We start from the raw sequence: 18,342 nt of genomic DNA, 5'->3' as shown, positions 1-18,342 counted from the left end.
CCTTCAAAGGACCAGTTGCATTCTTGCTGAAACAGCTGCTTACAGGCTCTTTTTCACACGTGGTCCCTGGGGCTCCCTGGCTGAGGGAGTGGCTCTTACCCTTCGCTTAAGAGAGGTGAACACAGAACTCTAGAGACTCGTTCACTGGCAGTGAAATGTTCTGGCCAGTGCTGAGCTGGTGCCTTCTGTTCACAGGCCATCTGGCAGAACTGGGTACCCAGCCACAGCCAGCTCCACGTGAGGTACATCCACCCATGTATCTTTCTGGAAAGGAAAGAAGCAGAAATGTTAAAGACCTCCACAAACAAGTCAGACTTCTTCATAGAAAGAAAACCAGTGAATGACACCATGAAATGCATACATTGAACTTTCTAAAAATGTCCTCTGCATTAAAATACACTGAAAAATACGGTTGATTAAAAATGTCAGTGGTGTTATGTCGTCATGCTCTAACTCAAACAAAGTGGAAGGCAACAGTGCATAAGTACTTTAACAGCAAAACTTATGTCATTCTAAGGCATAAAATAAGGAAAGGGCAGGAGAAAGCAACGTAAAACCACAGATATAAAATTAAATAATAAATACTAAATACATTTTTTTAAAAATTAAGTTCATAATTTTTAAAGAGCTACAAAGTAAAGAAATAATAAATCTTGGCATAAACTGACCTCAAATCATCAAGATCCAGGACAATAATGGAAGTCATATGGGCAATTCTTTATGATGTGTGCAAGAAGGCACTTGCCAGTCTTGTAAAACTGTTTATACTCTATAACCTAATGATTGTCTTTCAAGACCCTTTTCTTCCTGCCCATGACACTGGGGAGGAGAGGTACTGAATGCCAATCATAATCACTTTTATAACAGTGAAAAAATACAGATGATGTATAAAAAAAACAATGATGTATACAGTGCAATGTATACAGCAATTAACCAGGTTAATTTTAGGGAGAGATATGTAGAATGCCACGTGATGTGAAAAGGAGAGGAGTGATAGTTATTTATGAAATGGTAAAAACTTATGTCAATTCATGGCAATTTGAGGATCACTGTAAATTAAGCATAGCCCAGGATACTTCAATGAAATATGAGCAAGATAACGAAACTAGTAATCTAAGTGCAAGGTCTTTGAAATTAAGCTGTTTATAGACAGGGGACGAGAACCCAATGTTGACAGGCTTCTGTTACCTGACATTGTAGGCTTGTACTTCAGTGCTGTACTAGGTGTAAAGTATATTTGAATGCTTAAACAAATCCAATATACATTTTAATAAATTATGCATACAGAGCAAGTGATAAAAGGCCAGTATTAAATCAACATACCAATCATTATATAACTATATATAATTTATCTGCCACTCAAAATAGACATAGAGCAGTCTAAGCTTTTGCTAGGTATATGCTTTGAAAATAATTCTTTTGCATTTCCTAGGCTGTCTTTGCAGTCTGTTGGTGATTTCTTTGGCTGTACATAAATTTCAGTTTGATATGGCTTTGTTTCTGTTGCTTATAATACTGGTGTCATGGCAAGAAATCATTGCCCAGATTAAAATCTTGAAGCTCTAGTCCAATGTTTTCTTGTAGATGTTTTAAAGTTTCGGGACTTCTTTTTAAACCTCGAGGATTTCTATTTATGCCTTGAGTGTACTTTTTTGTTTTTTAATGTGTGGAGTGTTTTGTCTACATGTATGTTTGTGCAGCAGATGCATAGTTGATACCTGTGAGGCCAGAAGAAGGCATCAGGTACCTGAAATTGCAGATGGTTGCGAGAAGCCATGTGGGTGGTGGGAATTAAATCTTAGTCCTCTGGAAAAACATCCAGTGCCCTTAACGATGAAGCTATCTGTGCAGCCAGCTCCCTCAGTCTGGTAGAAGATAAAGTTACAACTGTCATCTTCATTAATTTATTTGTTTGTTTTTTGTTTTTTTTTTTTTTTTTCAATGCAGTTTATTCAGGAACCTTGAACAATCCTCGGACCCTGGGGAAAGCCAGCCCACAGCTTAAATAGCCTCTGGGTAGCCAACCCAGGCGTGCCACGTGGGCAATGCAGATAGGTCCACATACATGGAAGCAAGCCAGATCCTCAGCCTTAGCCAAATGTGGAATTGTTCGTGACAGAGAGCACTCACCATCGGGAAGCTGGAAGGCGGAAACCAGCTCCATCTTTAAGGCATAGCATTCCGCAGCTCTCTACAGTTCCCCCTTTTTGTTTTAGACGCATCAGGCAAGAGTAGAGGTCTGATCTCTGATATTAGAAATAAATTGGGACTTTGTACCGATGTTCATTTAGGTGTCATCCACCCAAAGAGCATCAGACCAGTCCGATACCTTTTTCTCAGAGGCGGGACCTGGGGCATCAACCCGCATGCAATCAGACATGCTCTTCTCTGGGTCGAAAGCGGCTGACCCTGAGTGCAGTGCTTAGCCTCGCATCCTGAGCGTATCATTTTAGCTTTTTATGGTATCCAACCATGCTTGGGGAGAATGTCCTGCTTCAATGGCTGTAAAGGCCTGAATGATCATGGCTGCATCACACTGTTGTGAGACTCTAATCTTGCATATATACCACAGTCAAACCAAGGAGACCAACACCAGAAGGCCTGCTAACGCTCCCATGCCCGCCCATTCCTTCAGATGATTCATGGCTGCAGCAATCCATGTTGATAATCTGTTCGTTTTACATCCCAATTGTCAGCTGTAATCATTGAAACTCTACCCTTTTCCAGTTGTGTCTGGTGCCTTTGTCAAGGATCCATTTCTGAATCAGCTCTACTGTTCAACGTGGGCTTTATCTCAGTAGCATGATGTGCAATGACAGTAGTTCCCTTGTGAGGCATGAAATCAGGATCAGGATACCACTAGCTTTGCACTTTCTTCTGTTGTGCCTGCTATTTAGGATAGTTAGCTGGTCCACACTACCTTTGGAATTGTTCTTTCTATCTCTGCAACTGAAATTTTGATAGGGACTAAATTATATTTGTAATTCCATTTGAGAAGACTAAAGAATAATAGGAAGTTCTGTAATTCATGAGCATGGTATATATCCCCATTTGTATTTGGTCTCAAATGCTTTCATGAATGCTTTGTAGCTTTCTGTGGGTTTCTAGTCTCTTCAAGTTTACTTATAAGTATTATTTTAATATGACAAATGTTACTGTTTTTGCAGTAAAATTTTCCCCTTTTTAGTACCTAGATATGAAAATAAAATTTTATATAAAAAAAGAATAAAAGAAACTCAGGAAAATATGAAAGGAAGTTGTCCAAATGTTTAACAGCGTTGTTTGCGTACTATCCAACAATATGTGTTCATTTTTCTTTTCATCCAATCCTTAACTTATAAGGGCAAGTATGCCTTAAATACGAAAATATTTCAGGTAACAAAAATGCCTGTACTCTCTCCAGGCCATGGTGTCCACTACAGGTGTTAAGAGAAAAGGATGTTTTTAAGCACATGGAAAGAAGCAACAAATGAATCTTTCAGCTTTTAAATATTTCCCAGCTCTGCTGTTGATAGTATTCAACGCAGTGCCCTCAACAGCACGAAGCATAGGCTTGTTGTGCTGTAGATCCATTCATAGTTTTCCTGAGTAGGCATGTTGGGCTTCACTCTTATCTGGAACCTCTCTCCCTCAACAGACCATTTTCTCTCAGAAGTGACTTCCATTGAGCTTGCTTGTTGTTTATGTCATTGTAAGCTTTCATTTCAATTTCTTACAATATTTACTTTGTTTTTCTTTTGTAGTATAGGGCATTGAACCTAGGATTTGCACATGCCAGGCAAGTATTGAATGCTGAGTACATCCCCAGCTAATTTCATCTAATCATGATGAATCTCAGAGCATCTAGACTCTAGAGCAGTGGTTCTCAGCCTTCCAAACGCTGAGACCCTTTAACACAGTTCCTCATGTTGTGGTGACCCCCAACCATAAAATATTTTGTTGCTGCTTCATAACTGTAATTTTGCTACCATTATGAACTGCAATGTAAATATCTGATGATATGCGACCCTAAAGGGGTCATGACCCACAGGTTGAGAACCTATGCTCTAGAATCTAGAGGAATTTGATGAACAATAATAAATTCAGAGTCTAAATCAAAAACATTACAGGGCAAAAACTCTAAACAGGCAATGGTTTCCAACAAGGTACTGCAACTTTCTTAGATATTATATTATTGCCTCAAAGGCCCATTTTGGACAATTTTAATATCATTGAATAAAAATGTTATAAGAAGGGTATTTGTTAGCTATTGGAGCACGTGGAAACATGCAATGGATTTTTAAACCTAAATAGAATACATTACAGGAGAAAAAAGTAAGAGGAGCAGATACCTGAGTACTTCATCTTGACATTAAGCATCAAGGAGATGCATACTCTCTGCAATATAACTTCCAGAGCAGACTGACCAAACATATGTGTGTGTGTTTTTCACAGAAAAAGAGATCATCTTCTTGCTTAGAATATTTTTTGAAAATGAAAAAAGAAATTAAAAGCTGGTGATATATAACTAATATATCTTTAGAGGTAGCATCATGATTGAACCATTTATATTTCTGATGAAGACCCTATCTAGCATTTCATAAAAATTGCATGAACATGGCATTTAAAAGTGCACATCATTTTAGCCCAAATGTGGCAGGTCTCTGGATCAAATTGCTTTTGAACTGTGGTTATCAAGACAACTGGTCACAGTTCCCGTGGAAAGTGTCCTGCGACCACGTGAGTTTTAGAGACACACTGGGTTAAGCAGAGTTGAATTGCTTTCTTTATTGCTTGGCTTTGTGGGCAGTGTGCACATTACTGTGTAATGTGAATTTCCCACAGGGTTGATGCTAGGCAGGGCTTCCCAAACATGTTTGACTACTAAGAGCCTTTTGTGTGTCCCAAGTCTATGCATTGATAAATGCTGCCCAATGGGAGCTGTGAGCTTCCATTTGTTCTGGCTTCAGACCACAGACTTCATTTTAACAACAGCCTTTCCTTCTCAGCAAGCAAAAATTGCCAGCTGAAAAATATCAGAAACACAGGGATGTAAACTAGGAAATTGGGATAAAACATATAATAAAGCTTCCTTGGAACTCTGGGCTGTGAACTTGGCATATTTTATCCATTTAACTAGTAAGCAGAAAAATAGAATCAAGAGACCTTTCATGTGCATGCATGTCATTTAAATGAGATGTTAAAAAGCTAGAAATATAACTGCTCTCAAGAGATATTAAAGCAATCCCAGACTTTTATAAGAGTAAAGGTTTTTGGCATTACTTCGTTGGCAACATTCCTGGTTGCTGTCTGGAACCCGCAGTTGACTAGGACACCAGCCATCCCTGCATGAAATGAAGGTGCTGGCAGCCTGTTGAGGAGTTATCTCCCAGGGAGAGTGGAGCTTTGAAAGTGCTTGGGGACCCTGGGAGGTAATGGTGAGGAGAGAAAAAGCAATCACAGCCACAAGCTCAGTAATGGGAAAAGTCAGGAGGTCTCGTTACATATTTCAACTGCCATTGTCCTCTCCTAGGCCTCTGTGTTGGCAGGACAGAGTGCTTCATGTGGCTCAGGCACACAACTGAACATCCAATCAACTGCACAAGCCTTCACTGTGGGTGCTAGACTATGGCCCTGTCATGACATAGTCTGTAGAGTAATTTTAATCCAGCAACATGGCTGCTCTCACAAGGGATTACATCAAAAATCCTTCTAGGTTTATGTGATCTGGCTGGAATTCATACATGATCTCGCTGGAACACAGACATGCCCTAGGTATATACCTTTAATTCCAAACAATAAAGATGATGTTAGTTGATAGATGGAAGCAGCCATGTTTGAAAGTGAAGTCTAATTAAAGGACAGACAAAGTGATGAATCATAGAAAGATTTGACAGGATAGGATATGGCCAACTCTCAACAGGCAGGAAAGAGAAGCTACTTAAAAGCAGTACAGTATCTCAGCTGGTATACCATGGGACTTTTACTTACTCCCAGGGTCATGAGTTCAAGCCCCATATTGAGTAACAGGTGTAAAAGTAAATTTTATTAGCCAGATGTAGTTGTCCTCTCGGAGGCTTACTGCAAAATTAGCTCCCTCAAACTAGCTCTTTCTGAACTCTGGCTTCAACTGCCTCTTCTGACCTGCACTGAACGGTACAAAATCATGAATGAATTCCTTTCAACTTGACTGTACTGCGCTGACTGAGCTCATCTGAACTGCTGAAACTGACTGAACTGAACTGAACTCTCCTGTACTATATTCACTCTCTACTGTAGTCGGCTCCACCCCTTTCTCTACTGCGCTGTTTTTTCTACTGCACTCTCTACTGTACTGTGTTCTCTACTGAACTCTCTACAGTACCCTACCCTACTCTCAACTCTGCTGTACTTCTCTTAAGTAGCTTCCTGTCTGTTCTCGTGGGAGTTGGGTATATCCTATCTCTGAATCATTCTGTCAAATCTTTCTCTGATTTGTCACTTTGTCTGCCCCTCAATTAGACATGAATTTCAAACATGGGTACTCCCCTCTACAAACTAGCTTCATCATCATTGTTGAGATTAAAGGTGTGTACTAAGGGTGTGTCTGTATTTCAGCCAGAGAGATTAAAGGTGTGTCATTCCACCTGGATCACACAGACCTATAAGGTCTTTAGATGTGATTACAGTAGCCATGTTGCTGGATTAAAATTCTTCTACCAAATACCAGCAAGTTCCCTTTAATACTGATTCTACTTTCAAGAAGCTTGTGGTCTCCAAGCTTAATAAACATTTTGGTTAACATTTAATACTTGTATATGTTTATAAATTATACTATGGATTTGAATTATGTGTATATGAGGTAGTGATGACCTTTAAGTAGTTATTATATCAATATTGACAAGTACAAACAAAATTCTCTTTTCTTCACTACCACAAGATATATATTTGCTGATCATCATATCCGGTTAAATGTACTATCCTTCTAACTAGTTATAATATTCTGTTTATGACCAACTCCTTTTCATCCCCCTACCATCTGCTCTCCTAAGTCTTTGGGAACCACCATTCTATCATCAACCTCTAAGATCAACAATTTAGCCTTCCGCTGATGGAAGATATCATGCAGCCCTGACCTTTGTGTGCTTGGCTTACCACAGTTATAAGATTTCCTACATGCCAAGGCACAGTGTCACAAATTACAGGGTTTCATGCCTTTTTAATGATCTTTGAAAAATACATTTATCTGGGCAAGTTTGGCATATGTGCCATTCTGTGCATCTGGAGCTTACGGGCAACATATTTGAGATGGTTCTGTCCTTCAATAGAAGGTCCTGCGGATCAAACTCAGATCATTAAGTTTGGTAACAAAGTGCTTTTTACACACTGAGCCATCTTACTAAACCAGGTTCGATTGTTTTTTACATGTAAACACACACATGATACAGTAAATTATATAAGGCATCTGAATATTATATATAATTTCTTCTCATTGATTCACGATCATTGTATTCATACCATAACCTATGCTAAATGATGCTGAATAAATGCAAACATGTGTGTGACTTTTTAACATGTTAATTTCATTTCCTGGTAGTAAAATGTCTGGATCCTATGACAGTTTTGGTTTTGATTTCAGAACCCTCTACATTATTTTTGATACAGGCTATACTAAACAAATTTCCCCAAATAATCAATACACTTTATAGTGTACTTACAGAGAAAGTGTTCCCCCCTGGCTGAAGGAATATGAAAGGACTCTGTGTGGGAAAGGACAAAGCCTGTGCTTGGACTTCACTGATTGAGTAAACGACTAATACACATGCCTTCCTTCTTTGTTGTCCGTCACTTAGGACTGCCTTTCTGAGGGCAACAACCAAGATACCCTTCACAGTGTGTCGTGCCCTAACACTAGCAGATCTCTTTGAAGCATCAAAGAGAGAATTTAAATGTGGTCATAACCCTAGGTATGGAATGAAATGTATTCTTCCTTTCAAAAGTCAGTGATAGATGAGGCTACTTGTAGAAGGTTGGGTCACAGCCAGACCACTGTGGCTCCACTTGTCTTTAACCTATAACTCTCTCCTTCCTCAAGACTTTCTGAAAGATTTAAAACTCTCCTTATCTATGCCTCTTTTATTATGTCATGGAATGCCTGATTCCCACCCAAATTCATCTACATAAGATCATTAAGACTGTGTTGGTGTCCAAAGTAAGAAAGGAAAAGAGAAGCTGAATGTGAAAAGGAATCTTAGAAATTAAATGTGTAACCTTGAAATTAAAGGTGCAGTAAATATGAGCCTCGAGTAAATTGCTTATGATGCAATAAAGTAGAATTATGGATGTGGCAGTAAAGGGAGGCAATATAATATTGTGTATTTAAGGAGCAGCTATCAGCAAAGGAATAGATCAAATTGCCATCTTGTTTTCTGTTGACAGCTTCTGGGGTGGTTGTTAGTCTACATGCATGCAAAACAGGAGCCAGCACTGGAAGTTTTCCATTTCTAGATCGTCATTTAATAGGTCACTCTTGCTTCCTGAGTGAACTCACAATTTATCACAGAGGACATACAGCAGCTAGCTAGGGGTGTGCAGGGTTTATTAGGACATACATAATAATATCCTGATCGGATCCCGAACTCTTCAAAGAAAGTAGGAAAATAAAATAAATAAAGATACCAATATATCCTGTAATATAGTTAAGTAGTGCATTTGCCAAACAGAATCAGAGAGGTAGAAATAGCTATTTAAATTGCTGAACAAAAAAATTTTAGCAAGAAGAAACAGGATAATTAAAATCAGCTAATAGCAGCAAATATCGGGAAAGCATGCTTGGCAGCTATAAAATGTAGTTGAGCATGAAGAATAAGTTCTAGTGTTCAAAGCATACTGAGGAGACTATATTATTAGTAACTTATTATATGCTTTCACTATATAATTAAATTTTTTACAACAGAAAATTTTGGAATGTTTTCACCAAAATAAATAAATAAATAAATAAGATAAATAGTGAAGGTAGGAGATATTCTCCTTACATTAATCATACCAGTACATATTTTACAAATGGATACATATATATGTACCAAAATATTACACTGTATCCCACAAATTTAGTTATTCTGAATCCACTCATAGTGAAATAAAAATTTAAAATGAGTTAATCTGGATAATGCATTAGTACTCGGTAGCTGCTATAGAAAATTACTTCAGGGCTACTGAAATGGATTACTCGATACAATGCTTGCCACAAAAGCATGAGGACCCATGTAAAATGTCAGAGGTGGCAGAATAGGTCTGCAGTCCCAGTGCTGAGGAGATGGATAGGTTAATCACGGTGCATACCGGCTCTCCAGCCTTGCTGAACTGGTGCAGTCCAGACTCAGTAGGAACCCCTGTCTCAAAACCAAAACAAAACAAGAACACCCAAAATAGTGAGTGAAGAAGAGGCTGATGTGAACCACTGATCACCACACACAAGGGCACAGATGTGCATGCTTAAGAGCCTGCACATACACAACACACACACACACGAACACGTGCACAAGAGTGTGCTCATGCACACACACACAGAGTCACCTTTATACTTGATTACATATGGTAATAGAAATGCGCTAACAGAAATCAGAAGTCTGAATTCAGGATCCTGGCAGTGTCCTGTTTCCTCCTAGCATTATCCGAGTGATTCAGTTGCTGCATATTATAGCTTTTATTGGCACTGGGGACTCCTTGCCTTGTCTGCACTTGCTGTTCAGTGATTCTCTGCAGAACAGTTGCCTTAGACCACTTTCATTGTAGAGATGCCCTAATTTCCACTTTAGGAAACAACTTCTACCACATCTGCATGAATATTGTAAACTTCTTAGCTGACATTTCCACTTAAGCACCTAAGAGGTATCACAGAATCATCAGTCACACTGCAAGCCAAGCTCCCTGTCCAGCTCTGCAGCAATGCAACGATTACTTAAATCTCCAAACACAGTATCATCCTTCATTCTCGTCTCTTATGCTTTGTCAGAGAACACTCCCGGTGCAACCTTCTGTTCAGTGATTTCTTTTCACACCATCAAAAGCAACAGTCTGAACCTAGCCACCATCAACTCTCAAATGAATGACTGAAGTAGCCTCATGTAGAACAGGTTCAAGAGTAGATCTTTCTGTATTTGGCTTTTGCCCATTTCCTCCATCTCTTCACTAACACAGAAACCATGGTGATTGTCTTGCAATATGAAACATCTTTAGCCACTCTGTTCAAAGCCCACCACTAGCTTTCCATGTCTCTTAGAATAAAAGCCATAGTCCTATGACTGTTTCCTAAACTATCTGTAACCTACTCCAATCTACCTCTATCACTTCAATGAGTTCTTTTACCAAAGTCTGCCTCATTAAATTTCAGCCACATAAGTCCTTAAACAGATGCCTCTGAAAGACTCTACTGATGAAGGTGTAGAAGCAGAGGTTGAGACTCATAGCCAAACTTTGGGCAGAGTGCAGGAAATCTTATGAAAGAAGGGGGAGATAGAAAGACCTGGAGGAAACAGTGTTGGGATCAGTAAGCAGGCACTTCTACAGGCAGCCCCAAGGGACCTGACAGACCAGTTATCAGAATTTGTGAAGACACCCAGACCACCTGCTGACTACCTGGAACTACCTGCGCATGCCCTGGGTCACCCTATAAGAGAACTGAAGCCCTCCCCCTCTCTCTCTCTTACTCTTCCTCTCTTACTCTTTCTCTCTCTCCCTTTCTCTGTAACCCCCTTCCCCTAATAAACCTCCCACGTGGAACCGATCTCGTGGTGTGATTTGTGAACCCACGTGTAACCTCCATAGGCACACGCTTCCCAACATTCCTATGTCTCCTAACATTGGTCCTAACTTTGGTGCATTGGCCAGGACCAACAAAGCCAAAAAACAAAACAAAATAAAACAAAAATCTGAGCTCTGGAGGCCCTGAAGAGAATGATACCCTAACCAAGGACAATGTATGGAGAAGACATAAAACCCTGATGCAGATGCAGTCCATAGCTCAGTCTCCAAGTGGGCTTCCTAATAAGGGGAGCAGGGGCTTTCTCCGGCATGAACTCAGTGACAGGCTCTCTGATCACCTCCCCCTGGGAAGACAATGCAACCAGTTCTGATGAGACCTGATAGGCTAGGGTCAAATAGAAGGGGCGGAGAACCTCACCTCTCAGTGGACTAGGGGAGGGGATGAGAAGAGGGAGGGACGGAGGGTGGGATTGGGAGGAGACAAGGGAGGGGCCCACAGCCAGGATACAAATTGAATAAATTGTAATAAACAGTAATAATAAAAAAATTAAAAAATTTAAAATGACCCAAAATACCTCCTGTCTTTGACCACCTTACTCCCTCTCAATAGATCACTCCTCTCCCAATATCTTCAGTCCATGCCTCAGTTCTTTCATATTCTTGCTCAGGTATACCATTAGTCAAGACATACTTGTCCTCTCAGTCGGTATGCCAATGCCCTTCTTCCCACCCCTGAATAGCTTCTAGAACAAAAGCTCCTAAAGTCACATATTCATGTTCATTCTCGTTCTCTGCTCTCCCTCTATCATCCTACTCCAACCCCCTTCCTCTTCAGAATCCCACTATGTAGTCCTGGGCTGGCCTGAAACTCTCTGTCAACCAGGCTTATCTTAAACTCACAGAGAACTGCCTGCATCTGCCTCCCAAGTGTTGAGATGACGTGAGGATATTATCATGCTTGGGGTTATAGTTCATCTCTTTGTACACTGGTATATTCCTAGTGTCTCATATAGCACTGGTTTTCACATGCATTTTATAAATAAATGGCTAGAAGAAACAATGACTTGTTGGATGAATTATTAAATTCTGTGAAAGATTCATGGACCATAACATATAAAAACAGCCAAGGTTTATGTATGTATGCTTGTGTGTGTGTGTGTGTGTGTGTGTGTGTGTGTGTATTCATGTATTTATTTATATGCATGCATGCGAGTTTGTGAACACTACAACTCTACAGTGGCTATAAGGATATATATGTAGTAAAAGCCAAGCCAAGTCAAAGTAATATTTCTTTTATGGGAAAAAGACTTAAAGCAATGATCTTCATGAAATTTTGTCATCATTAAATGAGGTAAATTCCCTGGTTTAGGTTCTTAATGGTTTTGGAGGACGAGAGTGGGTCATTGTTACAATTTCCATCCATAACCCAGTTTAAGCCTCATCTGGAGGGAGGAAGGATGGCAATGGTGGGCAATAATACTATTATGTTCTTTAAGGTCGATGAATACGAGCCCATAGCCAGGTTCTCTGTATCTATAACATTATACTTTTCGTGCTCCACAGAAGCCATTGAATACCCTTGGAAGCCAAAAATAAAATAAAGAAATCAGTGTGCTCTTGAGCGAGGCTGGGAATCTTCATAGAGTTGTTCAGCTCTCTCCCATTAAGAGACTATAAGAATGGATTGTGAATTAGAAGTTAGAAGTTAGAAAACTGCTTGTTAGAGTTCAAATGTTGTATAAACTTTAAAAAATTAGTTTGTTAAAAGTATTGTTTCCAGAATAGCATTGTCAAGGGTGTTGAAGATCTTGATGACGTAAAACCTAATGGGAAATCCTTAGGTCACTGGAGTAATGTCCTCAGAGGGGACATTGCTCTTTCCTTTTTTGCTTTCTGGTCACAAAGAGAGCAGTTTGCCCTCCAGGCACTCTTACCATGATCTATTGCTTCATCATAAAACCAAAGCTATGAAGCCAATAAATCATAGGCACGAATCTCCCAAGTGCTGAGCCAAAATACACATTTTCTTTTTATAAATAAATTACCTCAGGTATTTTATTATAGTGAAAGAAAGCTGACACCTGCACCATTGCTGGTGCGCATGTTCATGAAACAGAACATCTATTCTCAGCCTTCTCTAACTGCCACCCTTTGTTTACAGTGGTCTTGTTGTTAATCAATTGGTTGTAAGATTTGTCATGGTGAACAAGCCCCCACATGAAATTACTTGGCACAAGTCAAAAGCTCTCTGTAGACCATACCCTTGCAACCATGGCTCCTTGTAACTCTCCATGTGCCGCATATTGCTGTACATGGCTTCCGTAAGTGGTAAAAGTGCATCAGCAGCAACAAAAGCCCTGCAATGGTAGACCTCTGCCTCCTGAACTGATTTACAGTAACTCTCTCTTTGTTTATCTTACATACAGTTCCAAGGAGAAAGTGTTACTTAGATAAATATGATTGACACTAAACCTGATGGGGTTTTTTCACTTTAAAGTCCTTGGGGTAAAAAAGACAAGCTAGTACCTTGGGGTAGTACCTTCCTAATGGTAGACAAAACACACAAAGGAACAGTCTGTGTAGACTAAGTGGTTTAAATGATAAAATAGAAATGTATGTTCACACGTCCTAGATGCTGCAAGTATAGAACCGAGGAATGGGAGTTGGCTCCTTGGCTTGTCACTTTGGTTCTGTTTGTCCTTTTTTAAACTTCTTCAGCGTGGTTGTGTGCAGGTGTATTTAAAGATTTTTTTTATGTGTGCAGGAATCTGGCCTACATGTATATTAATCCATACACCGTGTGTATGCAAGAGCAGCAAGGACCAGAGAAAAGGTGTCATATCCTCTGGAACTGGAGTTACAAATGGTTGTTAGCTGCAGTGTGGGTGCTGGGAAGCAAACCCAGGTCCTCTGAAAGAGGAAGAAGTGCTCTCTCCTGCTGAGCCAAACCTTCCACTCTCTTTTCTCATAACAACAGACTGGATCAAGAAACACCCTCAGGGACTCATTCCACCCTAAGTCCCTTGTAAAATGCAGTCATTTTTTCAGGTCCTGGGCACTGGGTTAGGGCTTCAGTGGGTGAAGTTGTGGTGGAAACATTTCAGGCCATAATAATAATAATAATAATAATAATAATAATAATAATAATAATGTATGTGCAAGAAAAGGGGATTTTTAGTTTAAATTAAGCCTAAAACAATAAACATAGTCACTATTTTATATTCTTTATTTAGTGGCTGTGTTTGGGTAGCTGTGCTCAAATGCAGGAGTATTGTGTGTGTGTGTACATATATTATTATTAATTCAAACAGCACAAATATCTGTACAGAAATCTAGAGCATGAGTCTTAAGAGCCCTAATTCTAGTTTTAGAAAACAGTGATCTATATTTTGAGCGTGTGGCATGTGCCTGGATGTACAGATGTGTATACGCCCCTGCATGTGAGTGTGGAAGCCAGAGGTTGACACCGAGTATCTCCTGATACCACTCTTTACTATTTAAGACAGAGACTCTAACTGAGCTGGAGATTTCCAGTTAGCTATATTACCTGGCCAGTAAGCTTCTAGGATCCCCCTGTAGATTTCAGGCTACTACCATGCCAACCATTTTTATGTGGGAGCTGAGACTGACTCATTCAGTGGATAAATAGTCTTTCCACCCTAGCAAGAGGGTCTGAATATGGAACCTACCCCAAATTTCTCCGCTTTGTAACCCTATGCTTGGTCAGTTACCACAAGTACCCCGAGGTTTGACATTGAACATCAAAAGGTTTGGGGAAGGGAGGAGGGAGAGCTCTGTATTACTGATACCCTTTGGTTCTTGCTCACCTTCCAGGTTGTGATTAGGCAAAGGGTTTGATGCTCAGTTGCATCTAGGCTATAATGGACTGAAGAATGATCTGAAGTTTGACCCATATCACAATAAAGACAAAATGTGCCTCACCAACAGTTCTCATGCTCTGCTTCTTCATACAATGTAAGTGGTGAAAGAAAGCATTGCCAACCCACACCTCTGAGGTTTCTGCCCTCCTAGGCTTCATCTTCCATGGTCAAGAGTTACGGCCAAAAAAGGGGAGGTTCATCCTGACCTTTTTCTACACCCACTGATGCTACCTGAGCAATTTTGAATAAATAAATAAATAAATAAATAAACAAACAAACAGACAAACAAAGGGATGGGTTTGTTGTTTCCATGTTCATCAGGCCTGAAGTAGCTCCTTTTTTAATATCAATAAAATTTAATTTTTATTAATTACAGTTTATTCACTTTGTATCTGAGCTATAGACCCCTCCCCCACCCCTCCCCCACCCACTCCCAATAATATCCTCCCTCCCTCTTCTCCTATTCCCCTCCCCAAGTCTAATGATAGGAGAGATCCTCCTCCCCTTCCATCTGACCCTAGTCTATCAGGTCTCATCAGGACTGGCTTCTTTGTTTTCCTCTGTGGCCTGATTAGGCTGTTCCCCACTCAGGTGGAGGTGATCAAAGAGCCAGCCCATGAGTTCATGTCAGAGATGGTCCCTGTTCCTATTATTGGGGAACCCACTTGGATACTGAGCTTCCATGGGCTACTGAAGTAGCTTCTTGACTTTGCCTCTTCTAACTTTGTCCACAGCTCATCGAATTCTTAGGAGCAGGAGTTGTGATCAGCTCAGCTCAAATGAGAAATCAGAAAGGTGTCTTGTTCTCAGTAGAAAGTGGGACAGTTGGGGGGGATGAGATAAAGGAGTAGAGAAGGAACAGAGCAATGACTAGAAGAGCAGTCTTCCTTTCTGACAAGTGGGACCCCTGGCCTCCAGATGGCTGAGGTGAAAAGTTAGCTGCACAAGACACTCCCAGAAGGATTTAAATATCTCATTAAAAGGGTCAGCCACAAATCTCAGAGAGTAAGAGAAAGTGAGAAATGGAGAAGAAAAGACAGCAAGAAGTAAGAAGGGAAAGAGGGGGAAGGTGAGGAAAAGAGAGAAAAGAAAAGATAGTAAGACAAGTAGCAGAAAAGCAAAGAAGGGGAGGGAACAGAAGAAAAGGGGAGAGAGGGATGAAGAGAGGGACAGAAGATGAATCATGCAAATGTCCCTAGGCATTAATTTCTCTGCACTAAGCCTTCCACATCTTAAATCTGAAGCTTGGGAAGGAGGCCAACCTGAACTGTCTGCACCCACGCTGAGGAATTAGTCCAGCTTCTGTTAACAACTTTGTCCTGTTTTTGCAGATACTCTGTTCTTGGTACTTCTCTAGCAGTCTGCACACCTCATGTTACGATGGACTTGGGGCTCATCATGTACTCGTGTTTAAGAGAAAAGGAGAAAGTGGTGGGGGTACCGAGCTAGTGACGCCATTCATAACTCTCACTGGAAGAATGAAAGACAAAAACTTTCTTTTAACTGCTAAAATGCAGTGCACCTATACACTAATTACATAAAAATAAATTAATACCTTTCTTAAACTCAAGAACATTCAGCTTTGTGAGAAATAGAACTCTAGACCCATGGAATCATTCTGAACTGGGCAGGAAGTCCCAAAATTGGTAGCAACTGTTTTGTGTCGCCGTCACCGACATGCAATAATACCAACCCTCTCCTGGGGAATAACTGTGCTTTCAGAGCTTTGGGCTGTATTTTCCCATTTGACCTATAGACCAGAGGAGCCATGGAGAATCACCATCACCATTTAGACGTAAAGACAAGTATAAATAGCTTGATGAAGGGAAAACATGAGCATGCACATGCACATTGGACAACCAGGCATCCGACTTTGCCACAAAGGAGGCTGGTGACTGAAACGTTTGAGGACAGAGTGTACTGTCTCTGTTTCTTTCTCAGCTACCAAAACAGGAAAAATACCTCCCACTTTGTATGCCAGTTATAAACTTTTGATGAAAACTTACACAGAAGAGCTACTTCAGGACAATTTTCCTCTCACAAGTTGAAGTTCTCAAAGAAGAGTTAGGTAAAGCCAGTGTCCACGTTTCAGAGCTTCTGACCTTTATGCCTGAGTGGATCCCTTCCCAAGGCCTGCCCTGCACATGCTGTTGCTGCTCTCTTCACAGGCTGACAGTGACCTCCCCCTTGCATAGTTGCAGCATGAGTCTCTTAAGATGCCTGATCTCCATAGGGTCAGATTCTGAATGGCAGCGTTGACTCTTCACCACAGGGCTGTTACTGGGGCTGTGGAGATAGAAGAGCAAATGGACAATTGCTAATGACTACTGTGGAAATTCTAATAGCAAGAGCCCTCTAGGTGGGTCACCTTGACCACAGCACTAAGTTCATCTTCCATCAGTCTGCCTGTGACCACTCAGTGCTTCTTGCCTGGCCTCCTTCACCTCTCAGTCCCCCATCTACTCACAGCTCCCAGAGAAAATGAAAGTCCACTCCCACCTTCCCATTTTTGATTGACAGAACGAAAACACAGCATTTTCTTGATAGTGCTTTTGGAATAAATGTCTTCCCTGGGTCCTTAGATGAAGGTTGACATGACATCATTGTTTATTCTTAACCATGATTTCATAGAGAACCATAGTCGTAATCTATACATGAATGGTTCAAGACATTGATCTATGTATTCCAGAAATGTATGTGAAGGAAGCCAAATTAGGTTACTAATAGGTGTTCTTAGTGGTCACAGTTAGACACGGTAGTTAATTAAGAAATTCAATTCAACAAAAAGATGTGTGTGTGTGTGTGTGTGAGTTTGTGTGTTTGTATGTTTTAACTAATCTTTCAAAGTAGGGCCAGTGTAATTACATTTAGTTATCTATACATTGGAGTTCGCCATCTGAGGAAGAACAAATGGAAATGCCTATTTGTGCTTTTTATTTCAGATTGTGTGTGTTTGTGTGAGTGTGTGTGAAAGTGTGTTTGTGACTATGTGTGTGGATGTGTGTAAATGTGTGTTTGTGAAGACATGTGTGGATGTGTTTGCTTGAGTGAACAGATAACTTACAGCATTCACAAATCAAACCACCACAGACAAGTTTAGAAGCACCAAATTCTGATCCTTAGTAAGGAACAATGAGAAGAGATCAATTGTGGCCTATAAGCATTCACCAGGCCATAGGCATGAGTTAAAGCTTCTTTGCAGAGGAAGCAAAAAGATGGGTAAATCAAGGACTAAGCTAAATAGAGGTCAGTTTATAAAGCTTCAATGGAATGTTCTGTGTCTATCGCGATGATCTTGGAACTCCGCTGGAAAGATGTTGAGAACATCTAGCTCACTGTATCTACGCTGTCTCTCTCCAGCAACAATATTTCACATACAGTCAGAGCTGCAATCTCTGATGACCTCCCAGCAGTATGATAACAGTGTTTGTAGAGAGCTAGATACTCATGTTTAAGATAACAGAACCTAGGACTTAAAAGAAGATATTCCCCCAGAATTGGGAAACAAGTTTGCTTTGGGGTATATTCAAATGATTTTCAAATACAGAAAATAACCCTTCTTTGAATCTGCCCAAATGCTTTGGAACATATTAGGATATGTAAAATATGACCCTAAAATTCTGAACCCTGAAACCTAGAAAAGACATTTTCATTCTGAAAACTGTCACAGTACGATTATTTTGTTATGTCCCCAGTGCACCTCTTCCCAATCCCATTATAGTTAGGTATAGAATGTCTG

At 40.3% G+C, this 18,342-nt stretch overlaps 1 protein-coding gene across 8 annotated transcripts in view; it reads left to right on the top strand.

Moving 5' to 3' along the window:
* Positions 1-18,342, top strand: part of Grik1 (glutamate ionotropic receptor kainate type subunit 1) — a 385,942-nt gene that overhangs the window by 213,805 nt on the left and 153,795 nt on the right. The window lies entirely within an intron of this gene.

The sequence above is a fragment of the Meriones unguiculatus genome, chromosome 17 (genome assembly GCF_030254825.1).
Source record: "Meriones unguiculatus strain TT.TT164.6M chromosome 17, Bangor_MerUng_6.1, whole genome shotgun sequence".
NCBI classification, from domain to species: domain Eukaryota; kingdom Metazoa; phylum Chordata; class Mammalia; order Rodentia; family Muridae; genus Meriones; species Meriones unguiculatus.
Note: the sequence above shows the minus strand (reverse complement) of the source record. Positions and strands in the feature narration are given on the sequence as shown.